Source organism: Camelus bactrianus, chromosome 7, assembly GCF_048773025.1.
Source record: "Camelus bactrianus isolate YW-2024 breed Bactrian camel chromosome 7, ASM4877302v1, whole genome shotgun sequence".
Taxonomy (NCBI): Eukaryota; Metazoa; Chordata; class Mammalia; order Artiodactyla; family Camelidae; genus Camelus; species Camelus bactrianus.
In genome coordinates this window covers 91,252,345-91,274,696 of record NC_133545.1, presented here as the reverse complement: position 1 = coordinate 91,274,696, position 22,352 = coordinate 91,252,345, and the positions used below count along the sequence as shown (strand labels likewise).

Genomic DNA, 22,352 nt, shown 5'->3' with positions numbered 1-22,352 from the left:
CTCATCTCATCCAAGTCCCCAACCAGGGAGAAGGAGCAAATGTTTTCTTCATCTTTTAAAGAGAGGGCTCCACTGATGGTGACTTAACTCCAAAACCAAGTCTGGGGAAAGGGCACATTCAGCAGCCAGAGCATTATCACCTGTAGGATGGCAAAAACAGCTCACAGGAGGGCTCAGGGGGTCACCCTGATTTAATTTCAATCGATAAAACAATAATGCACTCTAAAAATACTAGCATGCAATGGATTGGCTCTTTCTTGACATCTAGCAAGTTTCCACAGCCCACATGTAAAATTATCGTGAACCAGTGAAAGGAAGTGTCTACAGACAAGAAAAATCAATGCCACAGGTAAACTGAAACCCAGGCTGGAGGAAAGGAAGAGAAAGGGCATAGTAAAGAAGTGGGGAAAGGCTGGGGAAAAAAAATCATCACACGGACTCTCAAGCATCATCCAACAAGCATATAATCATTCGAGAGAGAGAGTTACTGAGGTCCTATTCTGTGCAAAATTGTAGAGCGGGTGAAGCAAGAGCGCAGTGACCATGGTGGCAGCAAGTGGCGGGGCTCAAATACACTTCTGATCCCGGTACCTGGCACAATTGTCCTCAGTATAAAGGCAAAAAAAAAACAAAGTAAAATAACTCTGTAAACTCAAAGCATTGTTAAAAAAAAAATTAAACAATACCTAAATACCTGGACAAACCACGCACATTGCTGGATCAGAAGACAGCGCTTTTGGAATGGCAGTGCTCCCCAGAACGATCCGTATATTCAACGTGGTCTCGATCACAATCCCTGCGGTCTCCTCTGCAGAAACTGACTAGCTGCTGCTACAATTCATATGGGAATTCGAGGGTCTCAGTAACCAAAACGTACTTGAAAAAGAAGAACAATGTGAGAGGACTTGTAATTCTCAATTTCAAACCTTACAACTGTATGTCTAGGTGAGATTAGAGGCCATTTTAAGTTATTAATGTGTTTATCCGTATTTTCTAAATTCTCTACAATGAATATAACTGTTACAATAAGAAAAATAAAAAGTAAGGTATCTTTTAAAACATGCACACTGATTCATACATTGGGAAAAAAATATTTTAACTATAAAGAGGTAACCAAATATCTAGTGAAAAAGGACTACTTAAAAACAAGTGTGTATTTACATTTTTCATAAATTGAAAACTGAAAAGCACAAACACATCAAGTTTCTAGGGAGATCGATGCAACATATTAATAGTTATTTTCAAAAATTCTAATTGAACAATGAAAACTCAAGAAAGGGAAAATCGCGATTGACAGCCAACTGCAAACACATGGAGAGCAAAGGCCTAGAAATCACAGTTCCTTTAACTCTGATACTAACTCAATATAAGAGGAAATTCCTCCCTGTGGGGACAGTGGAATCCCATGCATAAGACAGGATACACAGTACAAACTGCACTAGAATCTGGGGTGATTTTCTTAGAAGAATTCTAAAGTTACAACATTGCTGAAAAACTATAAAAACACTGAAAGACAGATTAAAACACACAGTCATATATATTATATAGAAACATATGAAGTCTGCTCCCATGTTGCATAGAAATACAAACATATTTGTTCATTTATGGGCACTGAATATTTTATCCCAGGTAGAATATTTCAACTAAAACAAATAATCAATAATACACACCTCTTGTCAAATCTACTTGATAAGGTACTCTGCTATGTAACCATAATGTGTCTAAGATAGATCTAAAATTAGTGAAAAAGATCTTTGTATGGTTTCTTGAACTCTTCTCAAAATTCCAAGCTTAATTTTAAAATAGATCTGAGCAGTATTTCTATATTAACTTTTCCCTCGTGAAATGAACAGCACAGTCTGTTGTCAAAATTCTGTCCTTACAATGATTCACGAACACTGTATCCTAACAAAACTGCTGGACAGCAAGGCACTATCCAGACACTGTGACCAAACAAATGAAACACAAGGAAGACAGTGACCCTATTCTGGAGGGCTTACCGTCTGTGTCAACTCTGGGGTTCTTATTTGATTGGTTTGATTGGGTAGCAAAATAAAATCAATCAAGTACTTTCTTCTTTAAGCATTCTGTAAGTCATGACTCTGTTGTTAGTGTCATGAGAAGGAAAGACTAAAGCAAGACTTCATTAGGTCAATTAGCAACAGCCATCACTGGGGAGTGAGTAATAAAGAAGTTAACTGATAGCAATGCTTCTGCCTACATGAGACCTAAAATAAACCTACACTGATCTCTTTAAGGAAAATGAGGAGATGAGGCCCCAATGAGAAAAACAAAAACTAACAAGAAATCAAAAAAGTAAAGACTTTTTCATTAACGATTCCAGGAAGGAGTGGAGCATGGTGGTGAAGAGCACAGACGCTGGGGACAAACATGAGGGTCTGAACTCCCACAGCACTGGGTAGCTTTGACACTGATAAGTCAGTGAAATTTTCTGCAACCCAGTCTCCTATCCATAGACTGGGGACAACAACAGCACCCGTCTCCTAGAACTCTCCTAATAATTAAGTTATTTTATATATAAATGTTTAAGTAAAATACCTCAGATATTAAATATTACCCCAAAAGGACAAGGTAAACTGAAGGAAAGGACAAGGAAAAAGAAAACAGAGGACAAGGAAAAAGGACAAGGAAAAAGAAAACAGAGATAAATTGGAGTTCATCAAATTTTAAAACATTGCTTCAAAGGACACCATCCAGAAAGTGAAAAAACAACACACAGCAGAAATTTTTTCAAATCATTTATCTGATAAGGAATTTGTATCTACCAAAAAAAAAAAAAAAACAAAACAAAAACAAAAAGAACCTCCTACAACTCAACAATAGAAAGGCAACTCAATTAAAAAATGAATAGAGGATCTGAAAAACATTTATCAAGGAAAATATACAAATGACCAATAAGCACAATGAAACGATGTTCAATATCATTAGCTGTAAGGGAAATCAAGTCAAAACCACTAGGAGAAACCGCTTCACACTCACTACAATAGGTTATAATCAAAAAAAGAGTAAAAAGCTCTAATGAGGACACAGAAGATGCAGAGGACGCAACCGTTGCTGGTGAGGATGTAACACAGCCTGGCCACTTTGGAAAAACGCCTGGCAGGTCCTTAGAGAGTTGAACATTTGGTTTCTGAATAACCAGGCAATTTTGCTTCCTGGGCACACACGTAAGAGAACTGAAAACAAATGTTCACATAAAAACTCCTACAGGAATATTCACGGAGCCATTACTCATCACAGCCAAAAAGCAGAAACAACAAAAATGCCTATCACGTGATGAATGGGTAAACAGAGGGGCCCAGCCATACAGAGGAATATTATTCAGCAATAGCAAAGCATTGAGTACTGACCCAGGCCACAACGTGGACAAATATTGAAAACGTTACTCAGTGTGAAAGAAGTCAGTCACAATAGATGCTTCCACTTACATGAAGTAACTCGATTTACATGAAATTTCCAGCAGAGGCAAACCCACAGAGAGAGAAAAGTGGCTCCCTGGGGCTGTGGGAGGATGGGGAAGATGGGGATGTCTGCTTATGCGTAAGGAGCTTCCTGTTGGGGGGATGAAAATGTTCTAAGATTGAATGGGATGCACAATTCTGGGTATAGAGTAAAAACCACTGTACATTTTAATGGGTGAATTGTTATTAAAACTGTTAAGAACGAGAGCACCTCGGGCCAGTACCTTCCCATAGTAAATGCAAATTGCTAAATTTTATTACAGGAAGAAGAAACTGCCCTCAGCATGAAAGCAGGAGTTCAGCAAATGTGAGTTAATCGAAATTGGACAAGAGCATTTCACTTGAAACAGTTGCTGAGTGTACACAAAATATTAAGACATGACAAGGAAAATCAGTTTGACATCACGAAGAAGCATTCTGCTTCAAATGCAGATCAAGGATTCGGCAAGCCCAGCTGCTAGAAATGACCAGAGAAGAAACCTGGTTCTTTAAACAAGCACCAGAGCCAACAAGGAAATAGTGGTGAGGAAAGCAGGCGGCCGAAAATCTGGAACAGTTTGTTACAAATAATTTCTCCACTGAAAATTCAAAAATAAAAAGAAAGTGATGTAATACTGTGTTGACCTCACGTGAATGGGCTTCCTCCGGTTCTCGACAGTTTTGTAACCCCGAATGAGAGACTCAGGAGAATCAGAATGGTTCCTGGGAGTCCCCAAATGACTGCCCACCAGCACGCTGACCACCATCACATCTGCCAGGGTGGAATTGCAGAGAAGAGACCAACTCCTGAAAGGCACAGGAAATATTGACAAGGGAAAAAAAGGCTGATGTCAGTCTTGGGACAGAGGTCCTGAGAGCAGAGGCCAGAAGGCTGCAGGTGAACTGGAGTGGCCCTGGGGCAGGAAGGGACCACGGGGGAGCAGATCTCAATTCTCTTCTCTCTCTCCCTCGGGTAGGAGAGATAAAGTCTGCATCCTTCTCACCTGGAACTGTGGGTTCTGGCTGGCAGAAGTCTTACCGACATGGAATGAATGACTCAAGACTGTGGAAAAAGGAAAGAAAGCGAGAGGGAGTAGGGAGCCAACTCCAAGAGCCTCTCAAATCCTCCCATATTTATTGTGTATAATCAAAGAAAATAGTCTTTAACAGTTGTGTGATAGTAAACAGGAACTTGGGGAAAGACAGGATGAGACAGAGATTGTAGAATCCACAATGAGTAAAAAGGCTTAGTTTACCTTTAGGGGAGTCATGGGGAGAGGGGAACAAGATAAATTCTTTAGATATTCATTACAAAGCAGACCACCAGTCCAGCCAGGTCCGTGTTTTGGGGATAATAGACTATCTAACAGCACGCACGCCCAGCATTTATAGCTGAGGGCCTGGGTCATTGCTGTGCAATGAACAGAGTGCTATCTAAAACCTCAAATATGCAAGCAAGGCATTGTCTCTGCTTTTTATGGCAAGGAGACAGGAGTGAGGATGCACAGGTGCTTGCTTGAAAGCAGTTACTAAGCACACTTTTTCTTCTTAAGGTTGACATGCGTCTGGTGTCTGTTAAATTTGTTAACCCAATCATGGGCTATCACATGGAACCATTATGGAGGACACCCTAGGATGACAAATCCTGCCTCTGCGTCTTTTCCTGCCAGCTTCGGCCATTCCAGCAGGGTCTAGACACATCCCTGAATAACGATCCCACAGAACCACCCAGACTCTTAACTCCTGGTGCTTGGAACTTAATTTTAGCTCTACACAACTTAACATAGAAAAGTTTCAGAAATAATAGATATTATATTCTTTTTATATCTCATCATAGAACTGATTTTTCTGATTGCTCTAAGCTGCTTCTACTTGGTAAATCACCTAATTCTGCAGGTGAATTCAGTACTTTCCATTGCGCATAACTAGACAGTCTGGGCCCTCTGACTTCTATTGGTCAAATAAATACCGATACACCTAATTGATTTCATTGTTCATCAATTTCAGCCTGGAGGTGAGGGAGTGTCACTCTGTTCCTCAGCCCACCCTCTACTCTATACTCTTCAGCAACTCAGGCCTCCTGAATACAAAACGTAGCATCTGTTTCCCTTCACCTACACTTTCCACAAACGCAACAGGAAACATCAGCCTAGAGAATGAATTCAACACAAATGTTAAAACAAAAATCTACAAACCTGAAGCAACTCCATCTCCGAATCATGATACACAATGACATGAAAGTACGGGTGTCAGGTACAAAGCACGCGTGAGCCTGACCACCTCATTTCTATTCTTCAAAGGAAGGAAGGTTTTCATGTTTTTTATTATCATTCTTTGTCATTGTTTCTGATTAAGCCAAAAAATAGTTTATGAAATAATTAAGCACTGAAATAACAGATTTTCGCTGTATCAATTACAGAAGGCATTCAGAGGGGATAGGAAAACCCACCTATGTAAAAAATGCAAAATTTCTTCCCCTGTTAAGAACACGTATACAAAATGCAACAGAGAATTCAAATTCATGTGGAGAGGAGCAAAAGCCACAGAATCAAACAAAGTCATTACTATGAGTCAATTCAAAATTCACTGGACAAACATGCTCAATGCATTCAAAGAATTTTAAAGGCACACTGCAAACCATTCACTTAATGATCTACAGGCTAGAGGAAGAATTTCCCTCTTTAACAGACAACAGAAATCAATAGGTTGCCCCACCAAACGAGGACCAAACAACAATCAGGTTTTTAACAGTTCTGATAAATCAGCATGTTCTAAACATCAAAATCCAGAAATTTTAAACATTCATTCACACCACAATGAAACAAGCACTTAAAAAAAAAAACAAAACAATAACCCGAAGAAACTAAGCACAATTATCATGTACCTGGATCAATGGGAACTTCTTGTAACGCTGGAAGAAAGAACAGGCTATAGCCTTTTACTTAAAAAATAAAACTACATTTAAAGATAATTGCTAAAACACATTTCATCATTCATGTTGCCTTGAAAAATCTGAGGCACTCGTATCTGATCAGAAAAGCAATTCTGAGTAATAGTATGTTACAATTCAGTGCCAGTTTGCTTTAGTAGAAAAAAGAAAAGCTACTGTTTCTCATCCTGCACAAAGTGTAAAGAACCTTCCTGCCTCTATCTCCTCCTATTTTCTAAGCTCATTCTCCCCAACCCTTCTGAAACAAGTATGAGAAACTTTTATACCCACCAATATGCCAAATGACAAAAGAGTATCAATTTATTTGTATAAATATATGCCTACACCTTGAACTGGAAGAGAAAGGTATCAGAAGGCTATATGGAACTTATTTCTACCTTCCTGAAATCACACACACACACACACACACACACACACGTTCACAGAGACACAGACATGTACACACTGAATTACTGGGCAATTCACAAGCTGAGGACTTCCAATTTATAGAAGATAACTTTGTAGTTAGTTTAAAATACAAAACTGTCAGCTTTTGAAAGCCTTCATCATCTGCTAAATCATCCAAATATCAACGAGACCCAATTAGCCTTCTCTGTAAAATATAATTTCCCATGATGGCAAAACAGACCCTAAGTAGTGGATCCAAGACTCGTGTTTATCACTACCTATGATCGTTTTTAAACACATAAACAGATTCAGAAATTATGTCCCAACAACATTTATTCTTATTGAATTAGCCTATGTATTCAATTGTCTATACAGAAAATAGGCCCATGATGGGGTTTAAGAGCTATTTTGTGTATTGAAATATTTATTTTTAAGTTCAGACAAGGAGGGTCTGTATTACTCAGTTGTAGAACACCTGCTTAGCATGCACAATGTGCTGGCTTCAGTCCCCAGTTCCTTCATAAAAATAAATAAAAATAAGTGCTTATTTAAAAATAAGAATAAATTTATAAAAAGAGTAAATGCAGACTAAAAACCACTGCAATCTAGGAGCCATAATTTTAATAAAAAACAAGAGTTTCTATCAAATATTCACTATATGACAATCACAGAGACAACCACAAATCGCCCCTGACAACCATCACGTGTGATTCTCAGCAACCCTACTAAGTAGACACCGAAGAGAAACCCAGCATTGCGGATGAAGAAACGGAGCTCGGAGGAGCCGGGGACGCTGACTGTCCTGCTCCCCGTGACACCACGTCAGCCCAGGATGAGCGCTGACAGAGCTGCACTGAGGGGACACCCAGCTGCACGGAACCTTGGTGCACTGGGGAGTCCCAGAAAACACTCAAAACTGTTCAGTGAAGAACCAGCTCAAATATATTACATTGTGCCACATCCTTTAAACAGGGAACATGACTGAGACCTTTTTGATGCCTCCGTGTCCTTTCTGCCATTATCAATTATTTGCCCTCTCAGCATGCCCAGTCATGAATTGGACCCCATATGAAGTGCACTCAGATGGCAGAGCTTTTAAAGCTGTTTTATGAAGTTTGTAAGACTCTGTCTATGCCTCACACAGGCGGTCATCCATCACTACTCACCGGTGTGGATGTACCACATGAAATCACACCTTTCTGCTTTTTAAAATCCCTCCATGTAATCCAGACTTTTCAACAGCAAAGAAGCAGCTCAACCAGTAACAGTGGATAGCTTTTCACCAAATGGACTCGAACAGCCCATCGGAATACCTGGAAGCCCTTTTTTTCTATTAAACCCACTTCCAAGGACTTCATTATTTTCTGATTTGTGGACTTGGCCTCTGACTGGCCTACTCTGAGAGCTCCCAGCCTCACATCCGGGGGTGGGAGAGGACCCTGCTGTTCGGGAAAATAAGTGCGGAAGGCGGAAATCTTCCACCCAGGTCCACACGGGTAGAAGTGCCACAACGTGCTCAGAAAATATACCGTCAGCAACACTAGGCTCCCATGGACTGATGTCACATTAACCAAACTCATGAGAGACTGATGCAAAGAAACCAGAAATTGAATTTATTAATGTAACAGGAGATGTGAAACTACGAACCAGACTGAAATATCAGAGTTCAACTATGAGTACAGATTCTCCTCAACGGCCCAATCACGGGCAGGCAGTCACATGGAAACCATGGACAGAAGCAGAGCAGGAAGGGTTTCTAGATTAACTCAATGGACTAAATTTCTGTTATACGAACAGATCTGCTGCCCAGAAGACATTTAACGCCAATCACGGTGCACTGTCCGTGGACAGTGGCTGAGACACGACTGTGAGCACCTGTGTAACTCTCCTTTCCCTGTCCTTTCTGGGCTAAGTGATGCACAGAGGTACAGAGATCCAGGGATGCAGATACCTCTAAACACCCAAAGCCCATCCCTGGGAGCCTAGAAACCAGACAGCCAGGGTTTAAATACCAGCTCTGCCACTTACTAGCTCTGTGACCTTGGCCAACTTACTTACTCTCTCCGTGCCTCAATTTCCACATTGTAAACCTGGGATAACAATCAAATCTCCCTTACTCACTTGTTGTGAAGATTGAAGGATTCATTTCTGTAAAACGCTCAGAAAAGAATGTAGCACATTTTTGGTGCTCAACAAATGTGAATTTAATAAGAAAGTGATTTACAAGTCTCCCTACTAATCATCTTCTGTGTTTCATGGCTAGTCTGAGTCCCAAAGGAAATCCTTATTTCCCCTCTTATAAACTCTTGGAGAGCACCCTTCTCTTGCATCTCACCACCTGTTTAAACTGAGAGAAGGGATGCCTCCTCCACACTCCTCTGGTCCATGGAGAGTGCTTCCCCCTTCACACCCCTGACCCCTGGCCAACGGCTAGCACTCTTCACAATAACAGATTGAGGTGTGAGTCCGGAGAGACAAGCAGGGCATATGAAACCTTTCCTTTCCCTCCAGTGTTGGCCACCCTTGGGAAGCACCCGGGATGCTCAGCTCCATGGCAGGGCAGCCCTGTGCAGGATGGGGCAGATCATCTTAAGGGAAGGCTCGCTGTGGCCCAGAGTTACCTGGGACTGCGTGAGTCTCTAATTCTGGGACACAGTATCATGACATGCATTTTCCCACAGCCCTGAATTTCATGGAGAACGTGGCTTCATCAGTAATAAAGGAGACATTTATCGCCTGTCTGTTCTTCTGTGTCATCTCTCAGTTGGCTGCTGGAGAAAACATGTGTATAAGTATTGGGTCCACTTAAGCCCCAATATATATGAAGTACCAAAAAATTCTGTGGCTTAACGTTGGTTCAGGGCGACTGTGTAACGGTCCTGACTTTGCTGATGCTAAATTATGGGTATAGGAACTATGGAACCTCCTCAAATATCTTTCATCATAAAACCAGCTTTTCTTATTTTCCTGTTTCTTAGTAATTGCCAAAGACTGTAAAATGATGGCTTCATACAAAACAGGAGCTAAACTTTATGAGCCCTTTGACATTCCCACTGTGCTAAACAATTTACATAATTTCTAATTCTCACAATTCTGCAAAGCATATACGAGCATCCCCATCTCACAGACGAGGGAGAAACTCAGAACAAACTGACTCAGGCTCACGTGGCTCAGTGACAGCGTGTGCACGCAAACCCAAGTCAAATCAGTACACCCCTTCTTCTATGTACAAAATCACCTCCCACCAAATGACACACAGCGGCTGGGTCAATACTCAGGGAACTCAGTACACTTTTCAGCTTTAAGGTGCTCAAGAGGCCGCTTCTAGCTGCTTTATAAAATCCCGGCTCACTGGTTGCTAACACTGGAATAAAAGACCGATTTTGCCATTGTTGCACAGCAAGTCTGAAATGTTCACAGCGAGATGACAGAATAAAACAAAGATATAAGCAGAATAATTTTTCCAGGTAGACAGACATAATGGACATTGTGCTATTCTGAAGCACTAAGCAAAGGAATCAAAGCAAAAAATATTTGTTAAGCCTTCTTTTACAAACAGGAAAATTAAGAATGTATGAAGGTGCAACAGCGCCTCCTATGGCTAAAAAGACCTTCCAGGTTGCCGGGAAAGATGCAACACAAAAATTGCTTGTTGAATCAGAAACAAGAATCAGATAACTAAAAGCTTATGTAGCACATACTGCAGTTTGCTTCGGGGAAGGGAGGGGTATTCAGTATTTAATCTGACATTGCTAATACTCTTGAATATAAACAAAAGACACAGGCTCATGGAAACACATCTTAGAAGAGGAAAGAATCCAGTCCAGCCACTTCATTTTACAGGAGGGGAGACTGAGATCTGGGATCTGTCCTTCCGGCAATCAGCAGCAAAGCTCTCTCTCCTAGGCCTCATGTCATGCACTGTAGCAAAAACCAACAGATCTGTACTAGACCTCTATTCATAAAAGTCACGTCTGTATTTTTCCAACAGTAGGTAATCTAAGTATCTTGCAAAATACTTCTCAAAGAGCCAGGAAATCATACAAGTGTATTGAAATACAAAAACTTTTATTTGCACATTAAAACAGCATGAGCTTTATTCTATTAAAAAAAGTGACATGTCAAATCAATGTTTTGATATTTTAAAACCTATTAAGCATGCAGAAAAATAAATCAAAATTTCTTTAATCACAAAAGAAAGAAGCTTATTCCCTTAAAATAATCAATGTGGATTTTTCTAAACTTAATAGTTCTGGTCAGATTTCTACGAATTTAAATGTCTGAGTGGATGGTTACACGGCAACATGAATTCTGAGTTGTAACAACACACATTCTGTGTAAATAATCTTCAAGGCCGTCTGCTTAAGGTGATTTAACTAGTCCCTGTCTCACTAGAATGATACAGATTTCATTAAACCTTCATACTGCGCACACACACAAAACCCTGAATCCTTGTTACTTTAAGCCATATTCATATATTCATATATATGCATATTGAATATGCATCAGAAACAAGCCACCCTCTTTAGTATTCAGAGTTGATCCTTCTAAACTATCTGTCCTTGTGACAGCATATTTTTACTAAGCAGCTCTTGGGTGCTTCGTATACAAGGCGTCTACATCTCACAGTCAAACAAGGTAAACGGCATCACTCAAATTTCACAAATGAGGAAATGTACTTAAGCCATGAAAACAACTTACATATTCATCATCAGGAAAGAAAAGAGTAAAGATTTTACTTACAATATTCACTGACAAAACTTTCCTCCATACTAAGACTACATAGAACCAATTCAGTCTTTGTAAATTTTTCTGTCAATAAGCACCACTAGAGAAAAACAAGCAACATCATTAGCAATGGTTGGACTTTCAAAGCCCACTCCTATTTTGCACTATAATCATTTTTAATATTTTGTTTTTAGTGTTTACAGAGCACTAAAATAAAAAAATATAAACTTTTTAAGCCATTGCCTGAGAATGCAACATTTGTGAAAATGTACAATTTCAATTTATGCCACTCTGTCTCACATTCTCACTGGTGTCTCTCCTTTGAAGGCTTCATCAAACTGAGACCGCTAAAATTGTTCACTTATGGACTCACAGGAGTTCGGGAAACCACTCAACACGGGGCTGATCAGAGGAGACATTGAGAAAGCATCCTGTGCAGCCTGGGTTCCAGCCCTGAGTCTGCCAGCGCCAGCTGTGTGAGATTTTGGACAAGCTGCCCCATTTCTCAATCCCTCAGCTGCAAAAAAGGAGACACTGATGCCTACCCTTAAACACCTGCTATGAGGTAAAATATGAGGAAAGCATTTTAGCCTTAGGGAGGTGTCCACTCAGAGCAAGCTTGGTCATTATGATGATGAGGATTACTTTTAATAAGTTAAGGCAGACAAAAAATTAGAAATCACCATAAAGGAGAAACATTTTATGTCAATGAGCATTTACTTTTGAAAGGATTGCAGAATGTTTTATAGAATTTTTTAATAAACCAAATTTTGTCCACTAATTATAGATTTACAGGTTCATGGACATGTCTCCAGAAAAAGAATTAGAGGCCTCTAATCTCTGAATACTAAGAAAGAAAAGTTTAAAAAAATCACGGGGGAGATTATACCTCACTTGAGAGAGTATGTGCTCAGCATGCATGAGACCCTCAGTTCAGACACCAGTAACTCCATTTAAAGACTTTTTTTTCAAGAAAAGGAGAATTAAATAAAATTTGGAGGAATACAGAAGTTGTTTAGAGACTCAACTCAGATTAAAGATGGGGGAAAAAAATCCATTTCTCATAGGAAATCTTGAGAACTATGTAAACCGGATCTGAGTTGTCTAATCTTTTAACATTACTCATGAATTCCTATTACCAAGTCTTAAAACTGCCTGATAACCCACAGTGGTGATACTGATCATAACAGCTGCCAACACGGATCGAGCTCCGGCTAGGACTGCTCTGTTCGGCCATCTCGGCCCTGAGGCCTCACCAGGCTGAGAGCACTAAATTTTGTCATTCATGAGTATCTCGTGTAAGTCCTCCCTTTGTGCTCCTCCCTCTCCCCTCACCAGCCCCTCTGAGGGAAGCACTGTTATCATCTTCCCCACCCGCAGATAAGGCCACTGAGGCACAGAGACTAAACCTGCTCCAGGTCACATCGGCATAAAAGGACGTCTATATTTCTGCTGTTTTACTATTGACAAAGGAATCTGAGATATCAATTCAAGGGAGACTGTTAAATAATCAAGTCTGTCAGGTCTTCACCTCAAAGAGCAGATAGTATAGATTCCTGATGTAGGATGAGGCTGCCGCCACAAACTGACTCAGCTTGAAATTAATATCCAAGATGAAGCAGCGGATACACGTAAATATTCACGATTGTCAACTCCGCTCACGGGTCTGGGCCCTTCACTGCCTGAACGGGGGTGAAATCCTCACCCCTGTCAGGGATGGAAGCGCGGCTCTTCCCAGTGTCACCCAGGCTTCACGGGCTGTTTCCCCCCACAGGCTCTCCTCAACGATTAAAAATCTCTCAAGATTTTTACACCATGCAAAACTCAAAGACATTTCTGCAGATAGAGCACTTCCTCAGGCTTAAAAATTTTTTGCTTACACTCAGCAAGGGGGAAAATAACACATGACTCTGCAAAGTCTCTGAGCCTCACCACTCACAGGAGTAGAATGGCCTCAGCACAAGATGACTCTTCACGGATGAGAACAAAATAAATCCGCCCCCAACCACAGGCACTCCCAGAGACAGCGCTCAGCAGTTTTCTGCACACTCACGGTTGTGCAGCCCTCACCACCATCTATTTCCAGAACACTTCATCACCCCAGAAGAACACCCCTGTCACTAGCAGTCACTCCCCAACCCCCCTCCACCCATCCCCTTGCAACCATCACCTGCTCCCTGCCTCTGCATGTGCCTATTCTGAGCATTTCAGATCACTGAAGTCAACAATATGTGGCCGTTTGTGTCTGCTTCCTTTCACTTAACGTGCTGTTATGAAGGCTCGTCCATGTTGAAGTGGTATCAGCATCTCTCTCTTTTTTTTTTTTTGAAAGTGTTAAAGTTTATTAGAAGGTGGTAAGTACTATCAAAAAGAGTAGAGAGGAGCATAAGTGATTGGGTTTCAAAGGGAAAAGGGCGGGTTGAGCAGTCAGGGTGGACTTCCCAGAGCAGGTGGCTTTTTCATATTCCCCTTTATTTATTTTTTCTTTTTTATTCACTCTTACGTCTGAATAATGTTCCACTACATGGAGATACTACATTCTGTTCATCCATTCAGCAGCTTTGTACGGACGAGGTCCAGAAGAATGAGTGTAAGAGGTGACTAGGCAGGGATGGCATTAAACAAAGGGCAAGATGTGCTTTGAAAAAAAAAAAAGCCAACAAACAGAGGCACAAGGAAATTCAGCGTGTTTCTGAGAAAGTGCATGCTTGCTTCAGCATGACTGCCGTGCAGGGCTGGGTGGGGGGATTGACAGGAGACACAATGAGGGAGTCACCTGAGAATATTCCCCATGCAAGCAGCTCAGCCATTTCTCCTCCTTCATCCTGAATTTTAGAGCCATTTTTGATAGGTTTTCTATTTCAAGTAACAGTACTTTTTACACATCTGATCATCTGCATCAGATCACCTTACCTCCAAGCCACAGAAAGTCATTCACTGACTGGAGCAGCTCCAAGACATAAAGGTGATGGACCAGGGAGTCCTGCAGCATCCCGGCCTGCAGGCACAAACCCCCACATGTTCCATGGTGATGTCCGGAAAGTAAAATGCATGGAAATATCTCACTGCTTGTGCACGATATCTGCCCCCAAATTGCCCCAAAATCATGCTGGCAAAGCACTACTGAGCCCTCTCACTACAAAAAAAAAAAAAAAAAAAAAGATACAGAGAGAGAGAACAGAAAAGAAAAGAATAAAGCTAAGTAGGCAAATTTAGGGTTTTCCATTGAAAACCAGCAAGCATCACTGCCAGTATCTCAGCTGGAATGGTCCTGTCTTCAAAAACCACTGCGCAGTTACGTTGCAAACGTGATAGACATATATGTATTCCACGTAGATGATATTACAGTAGGATTTTTTTTTCGAAATTTCCAGTTGCAACATTAACACAAGAGAGTTTATATTTCAGCTTTAAAAAAATCAGTTATCTTCCACTTTCTTAATTTTGAACCTATTATTATTTTATAAAGGGTGCTATGCTGCAAATTATAAACCAACTGTTTGGCTTCTGCCAACAAGAACTTTATGACTTCAGTATTTCAGAGCAAGATTTAATGATGCTTTGAGAAGTGGGGCCTGGGGCGCTCACTAACAGCTCTTTAAATACTGACAAGGATGTGCTATTTAAGTAATGCAAAGGCTCTAACTCTACATTAACTCAGAATCCAAAGAAACTACACCAAAGCCTTACTTTATCATTTTTAAATTTTGCTATTCTTTTGAATATTAAATTTCTTAAAAGATAAGATTTTTTTTTGAGAAAGACAGCAGCTGTATTAAATTTCCTCTCACCAAGAAAGCAATCTTTATCAAGAATAAATACCCCTATGGAAATCCAAAAGACGGGACGTTTCTAGCTAAGTGAACATGCAGATCTCAACACAAGCCTAAATCCTATCAGATCTCACTCGAACGAGCTCATCAAAGTCCTGGAATACCCTGAAACTTAGCTCTTCTGTTCCAAATGTTGGCTGAGCTAAGATCATCACACAAGGCAGGGAAGAAGAGAAAAGTCCACCTGGCTGCATCCGTTTTCTTCCAGCCACAAGGTGCCGCTAGGGGGTCACAGTTAATAAGCCCTCCCCATGAGGAAATCCGGCATCCACACTGCCCCTGCCGTCCCCAAGCAGCCCCGACGCCCCTCTCCCACTGGTGGCCCCCCAGCCTGTCAATGGTCTTCTAATGACCCTCCCAGTTGCTGGCACTCTCCCCCTCTTCCCCGCTTCACACACACACACACACACACACACACACACACACACACACAGCCAGGACAGCCTTCCCAAAGCACAAATTTGATTACATCACCCCCACTTCAAACCCTTCAGAGGCTCCCTGGTAGAGTTCTAGCCCCACCCCCGACCCTGCTCGCCCACCTTCACCACAGTACCCAGGTCCACAATGACCTCAGGTGCCCCCTGACCTGCTGCTACTTCCCACTTGCCTCCAGGCTCATTTTGACGGTTTGTCAAGGAAGCCTTCCTTCCCTCGAACCTCTGCCCTTTGGGTTAGGTGCCCCTGCTGTGTTCCTAGAACATTCTATGCTAAGACAACTTCTGACACTGCTAAGCTCTCAAGAAGCAATACATTTTTCTTACTACTGTGAGTCCACCCTCTCTCCCCTGGACACTCAGAATTGCATGTGTTATGAATAAATGAATGAAGGGGTGGGTCTCAAAGGGACGGGCAGAGTTGCTCTCGCCCACCCCGACCCCTTCTTTCTGTAGAACATCAGAAACAAAACCAGGAGTACCTCTCCTGAGGGTCACTTTCTGCTGACACACTTCACTGCCTCTTCTGTGTCAGTTCTAGTAAAAAAGCAAGCTCCTCCAAATCCCTCCATCCCTAGGCCCACTCCAGGGTCCTCCCAAGCAGGGGCACCCTCCACCCTGGACCACACAGTGCACTCTCACCGAGTCCCCACCCCACAAGCCTCCAGGCCTCTACCCGGGCTGCTCCTGCCACCTGAGTCACCCTCTTGATTCCTTCTCTTGGCTGACTCTTACTCTGTCCTCATAACTGAATGTAGAGCCCATTTCTTCAAGGAAGCCCTCTCTGATGATGTCCTTTAGCTCTTGGCTGGGCTCCCTCTACAGCAGGACTGCTTGGCGACCAACTGGTGTTTGTCCACCTGCTCCTCGGAGACCATGACATCTTGGAGGCCACGTGGGAAAAAGGAGTGAGACGACAAGAGGGGTGGGAAGAGCAAAAAGCAAAATCACAGCCCAAGTCCCAGATTCAAGGATTCTGTCTCAGAAGAAAAGAATAAAATATTTCATACGTATGTCATTTGGCTATGAGTTTTGTGGCTCATGGAAAGCAAGAGGTTGGTGTTCTAGTCTAAAATCCAAGTTACATGCAAAGAAATGTACATATTCATATCCAAAGGAAACCAGAGCTGCTCAACAACAGTTTGCAGTTAAAATCAAAGGAACTTTGATAAAGGCAATCTCTCTCTCTCTCTCTCTCTCTCTGTTTTTTTTTTTTTTTTTGTATCATATAGTTGTAGAAGTATTTGTGTAACTAAGTGATGGCTACAGCCTATGATTCTGCACTGGAGTGTTTGGGGCTGAGGAAGCTCAGATTACATGCACTGTGTAAATACAATCACACCAACACACTGACAGGCGCCCTAGTGGCTAAGCTGAAGTTCCAAAGCAGACAACCTTACTTTGCAAGACAGCTCTCATTAGAAATTAAGGAATGCAATATTCTGTATTCAATTACATACGTTATATGGGCCATTAAGCGATAGTGCATCTTGTCTAATGAAACCCCAAAATAAATTGTTAACGTCGATTTTCTCCATCTGACCCTTCTTTGCTAACTTTGGATATCAAACCCTCACTCCATACGGAAAGCTCAGATCTACGCTGCAGCAGGTTACATCCCGTGGAAGAAAGCCTATCAAGGGAGAACTGGAGAGTTTCCCTTCAGAAGCTGCTAAGTCTGGTTTTGCACCTGTACGTCATTTGCAACCACGTCAGCGTCAAAGGAGTAAGACCTTACCTCTGTGGGGCGAAAAGCACTGCGGTGCTTCTGAACCATCAAAGAACACTGAGCTTTGTGAAACAGTCCTGAGGCACTTAAATCGTACTTTTTGTGAAAGGCTCCAAAACTGACCCAATTCACCAATCCAGGTACAACAGGGAGGTACCGGAATTAGTAGAGAGAACATGCCCTTGAAGTCTGACAAGGCCCTGCTTGAATCCTGCTACAGCATTGACTAGCCGCTAAACGGACCAATCCCTTAACCCCTCTGAGAAGGCTTCCCAATCTGCAAAAGGGGGCTGCCACCGCCCACCTGGGAGACATGGATGTGAATGCAACACGCAAGTAGTGCGGCCGACTGGTACCTGACACGAGGCCTGGCTAGTTTCCCTCCGCTGCCCTTCTCCCCCTTTAAACTTGCATTGTTCCCCCTGGTAAGGGTCAAGCCCCCGGACCAGACTGCCCGATTCTTCTGTGTATCCCCGGATACATGCCTTACATTTAGGAGGCCAGAAAAAGAACTATCTCCTCCAACGTCACTATCAATATTCTTAAGAGTCTGGGTTTTTTAACTCTATTTTGCAGGGAGACTATTCCAGAACTGTCCAACCACCATTCTCCACTTTGGCTCCTCTCCCAGCGCCCGTCCCTTCTCACCTCAAATCTTCTGTCTGCTGGCCTTTTGTTCGTGGGAAAGAGAGTCCGCTAAGGTGGAGACTCCCTAGGCCTCTGTCCCTCCCTCACAGGTGAGTGTGACTACCTTCTCCCCACTCCCCACTCCGACTCCAGCTTCCGAGGAGGTTCCTCTCCCGGACCATGCAGCCTCTGCATCATCCCAAGACGCGCACGCGTGGCCACAACCCTCCCTTCAGATTTCTTCCTGGGTGGCCCTGCCCACCCCCAGGACCCTTAAGGATAAATGCCATTGCTCTGAAAATCCCAAACGCCACTGACTGACACACCAAAGCTGCATGGTCTGGGATTTCCTCCAACCCAGGCACAGCCCTGCCCCGCCTCAGCCTCAGTCTGCACCTCTCGAGATGAGCTCATCCACCTGCACGGCTGTGAACACCAGCTAAGAATGATGACTCCCAACGTGTATCTGTGGTCCGGCTCCTTCACATGAGCCCCAGGGCCATAGACCCGAGTGCCTCTTTGAAGTCCTAACTTGGATGAAAAATGGAATCTTAAAAATGCCTCATGTCCACCATTTACTCTAGAGTTCGATTCCTGGCAGGTACCTCCCAGGCTCCCGATTTTAGTAACAGACCCAGAACCCACCTAGGTGTTTGAGGTCACATTCAATTTCCCCTGTTCCTCCCCCCGGCCCTGCCCTGGAATCACTCCTGTCATTTCTATCGTTAAGCCAGTCTCAAGTCTGGTTCTGCAAGGACCACGGATGGAACCCCACAAGCTCATAGCAAGGTACAGTGCGTCACAGTCCTCCGAAGAGAGCTCCCTGGAGGGGGAGGCATCTCCTGCCGCTGGTCATCTCAGAAGGCACTGGATTCTCACAAAGGAGGCCCAGGAGAAGGGACTCAAGGTTCTCCTGTGGTCTGAACTTTGAAGGGCCCGAGGTTTGGGGCAGTTCCTAGTTAGCAGACACACCTGCCAGTGAGCAGATGAGGATGGGGGAACCCAGGCAAGGCTGTTCTCACTCCGACCCCTGGGCTATCGGGAGCCACGGGAAAGGCCTGTGTCCAAGGCACAGCCCAGCCTTCACAGATCCCAGCCTGCATTTGCCAACCCAGATTGCCTAGACACCTACTTGCTACTCTTCCTTCTGTTCTGTTCCCCCCCAGAATGTGATGGACTCTTTCAGAAAGTCTGGCCTGTCTCAAGCGAGACCAAGTCAGTGAAGGATGAAGTGTCCACAATTGGACCAGGGCATGAAAGGAGAAACAAGGTCTCATGGCCAGCATGACGGTGGTGGCCAAACCCTTTCCCCGGGTGAGATGAACCAGGGTGTGGGTGAGAATGCAAGGTCACTTCACGGCTGACTGGGGTGTTGGAGACTCACTACCGCAAACTAACGACACGGCCGTCAGTGGTGGACGTCAGCTGCAACAGACACGGAGTCAGCTATTTACTGCCAACATGGGTTAATAGTAAAGGCTGGTACAGGGAGGCCTGCATGGCTGCTGAGGCAAACCACAGACCCGACTCTGAATGCCCACTGGCTGGAGCAGAGAGGAAGCTACGGTCCCCTTTAGCGGTCCCTGTGTCCACCAGATCCAAGTGAGCCAGCTACTTAGGAGAAGGCCATGTTGTTCTGATACTCAGAAAAACCAGCCTCGTAAAGGGAAAATAAGAGTGGCATGGAGTTTAGACCCGCTCCTGCCTCTCTATGAAGGCAAAGTAAAGTAAATGGCACGGGGAAGGTGAATGCAAAAACAAAAAACAAAAAAAACATAAAACCGGTGACTGCTTCCTCCAACAGCATCCCCTGCAGCTGCTCATCTCCGAGCCTGCCACTTTCTCACCAGTGACCACCGGCCAGGAATCTCCGTCACGCACGTCACACAGCGACAGCCCGGAACCGCGTGCCAAACACGTTTGTGTGAAAGACAGAATCAAGGAAGATGCTGCAGATTTTGACTTTCCAAGTTTAAATACTCCATGAAAAAAATCCCTCAGCAGCCGCCTAAATCAATTCGCATCTCACTTCTTCAAAACAATCAAACAAATTTAATAAGTGCGCATTTGTCACCAAACATAAGGAGGACCAAACTGGTTCCTCAAAGCAAGGATTTTAACAGGTATCAAACCCCAGTGGGTGATGTGCTAACAAAGCAAACATTCCAAAAAACTAGAAAATAAAAAGATGACTAGGATAATATATGGATCAAGGCAACTGTTAAGGTTTTTGCTTTTTAAAGCGATGGGGACATCACGGAGGACAATCTGGCTATTTCCAATGCAGGGTGTGCACAGTCCACTTTTCAGACGCAACAACATGCTCACAGGGCGGTACAAGATAGAAAGGGAAATAGAAAAAGGAAAAGAGGAACAGCGAAAATTAGAAACACATGAGAACAAAAATAACTGACAGCAATTACAAGAATTTAGGTGAGTTTGGTGAGGACAGGGACGAGGGGACGGTGAGACCCACCCTCACCTATTGTTCCAGGGAAGGCAGGGGCCTGAGGCGAGCGGCGCTGCCTGGGGACCCCAACGTGGTCAGCGCCCCAAACCTAAACTTCACCTAGATGCGTGTAGACAGCTTTTGAGCTACAAAATGTGGTCGCATTTCAAGCTGGACAATTTTACTCACTCCCACCAAGAGTAACAGGAGAGAATTAGGCTCTGTTCCTGCACGAAAGCATTGTTTAAAAAAAGTAACGACTGAGGAATAGTAAAAGCAACAATGGAGTAAAAGTGACTGGAGGAGAGCGTACTTGACCCGAGCTCACTGGCCGCGTTATCTCACTGACGTTCAGATGCTGGCTGAGCCCTTACGGTACCAAAACAGACAGACCCACCAGGAGGGAGGTTTAATGCGCTGCTGTATTTTGATGCCGAGAGCCATGCCTGGTAAACGAGGTTCTGGGTAAACAATGGTGACAGTGTCAACCACTATGGGCTAAGCACACAACCAGCTACTCCGCCAAATCCCAAGGACACACTTCAAAAAGCAAAAACAAGCTGGCATTCTCTGGTGGGTCTGCAGAATCAGAGCCAAGCAGTTGCTGAGCAAACATATCACAAGTGATTCCTGTGACAAAAGAGGAGGCACTGGCCAGGGGGCTGGGGCAGGGCTCCAGGTTTCCACTGCTCACCCACCATTCTGTCCAGGGGGATAATGTGGTCCCTGCTTACGTTGCACCGATGCACCTACATTCACTGACGCCTGGGGACTGAGCAGGAGGTGACAGGTGACGGGAATGGAGCCAGCCTGGGAGTGGCACGGTGCTGGCATCTGTGCCCTCGGCTTTGCCCAGACCACTACATCTGCCAGCTCATCTACAAGAAGCAGAAGGGGAGAAAGCCATGTAGATCACAGGGCCCTGCGAGGACAAGTACAGGTCATGGCCACGATATGCCTCGTCCCTTCCTTAAGCCATAGAGGTATGTCCGGGGAGGAAGTGAAAATTCATCCAGAGCCCGCCAGGCACCACAAGCAGGTGGGACTCGGGTCCCCTGTGCCTGTCACTCACAGGACTGGTCTGGACTATCTTTTTATCAATTCTCTGGCATCTTCTCCTCCAACTTACCAACAACCAGAAAGTAGAATCTGATTTTAGACTCACAGAGAATCGCAGAACACCTCCTCCACTTCGGGCCCGGCAGCACGTGCCAGGTCCTCCGACCGTCACCTGTGGGACCGCCATAAGCCCTCTCCAGAGTCAAGGCCCGAGGCCGTAGGCCGGGGGGACACAGATTCCCACAATCTCCCCAGCAAATGGGGACCACCTCTCGGCAAAGGCATCTCACCCTCTTCTTCTCGAGGGATATCTCAATAGATACACAGGGAAACAGAGCAGAAGGTGGGGGGGTAGGCAGCCCAGAAGAACTCGTCTGCACTTCCAAGGCAAAGTGGGTCCGTTGACCTAATCACAGGGACAAAGTGAGGACGAATCTTTCCCTGCTGTGCCCCATACTCCGTGACATGCCTTTCCCTGCGTAAGGAGTTCATTTGGAAGCCCCTGGCAGTGTTTCCGTTGTCCTCAATTGGCATGGTGGTTGTCAGGCAGGGAGAGAGGGCCTGAGCCGTGCAGGTGCTGGACCTGGGAAGCAGGAGACACTGGCTCCACCCCCAGCTCAACCAGCGCCTCATTCTGCATCTCAGGATTCAGCATGACATCTATAAGCACAGGGATGAGACTGTCCCAGGAG

The 22,352-nt window shown here is 43.9% G+C and overlaps 1 long non-coding RNA gene across 2 annotated transcripts in view; it reads right to left on the bottom strand.

Annotated features, from left to right (window-relative positions):
- Window positions 1-22,352, bottom strand: part of LOC141578223 (uncharacterized) — a 39,765-nt gene continuing 17,413 nt past the window's right edge. For both annotated transcript variants that reach the window (XR_012508374.1, XR_012508371.1), the window contains 2 exons: window positions 695-876; window positions 1-140 (listed from right to left, as the gene is read on the bottom strand). This is a non-coding gene — a long non-coding RNA (uncharacterized LOC141578223). The remainder of the gene's footprint in view (window positions 141-694; window positions 877-22,352) is intronic.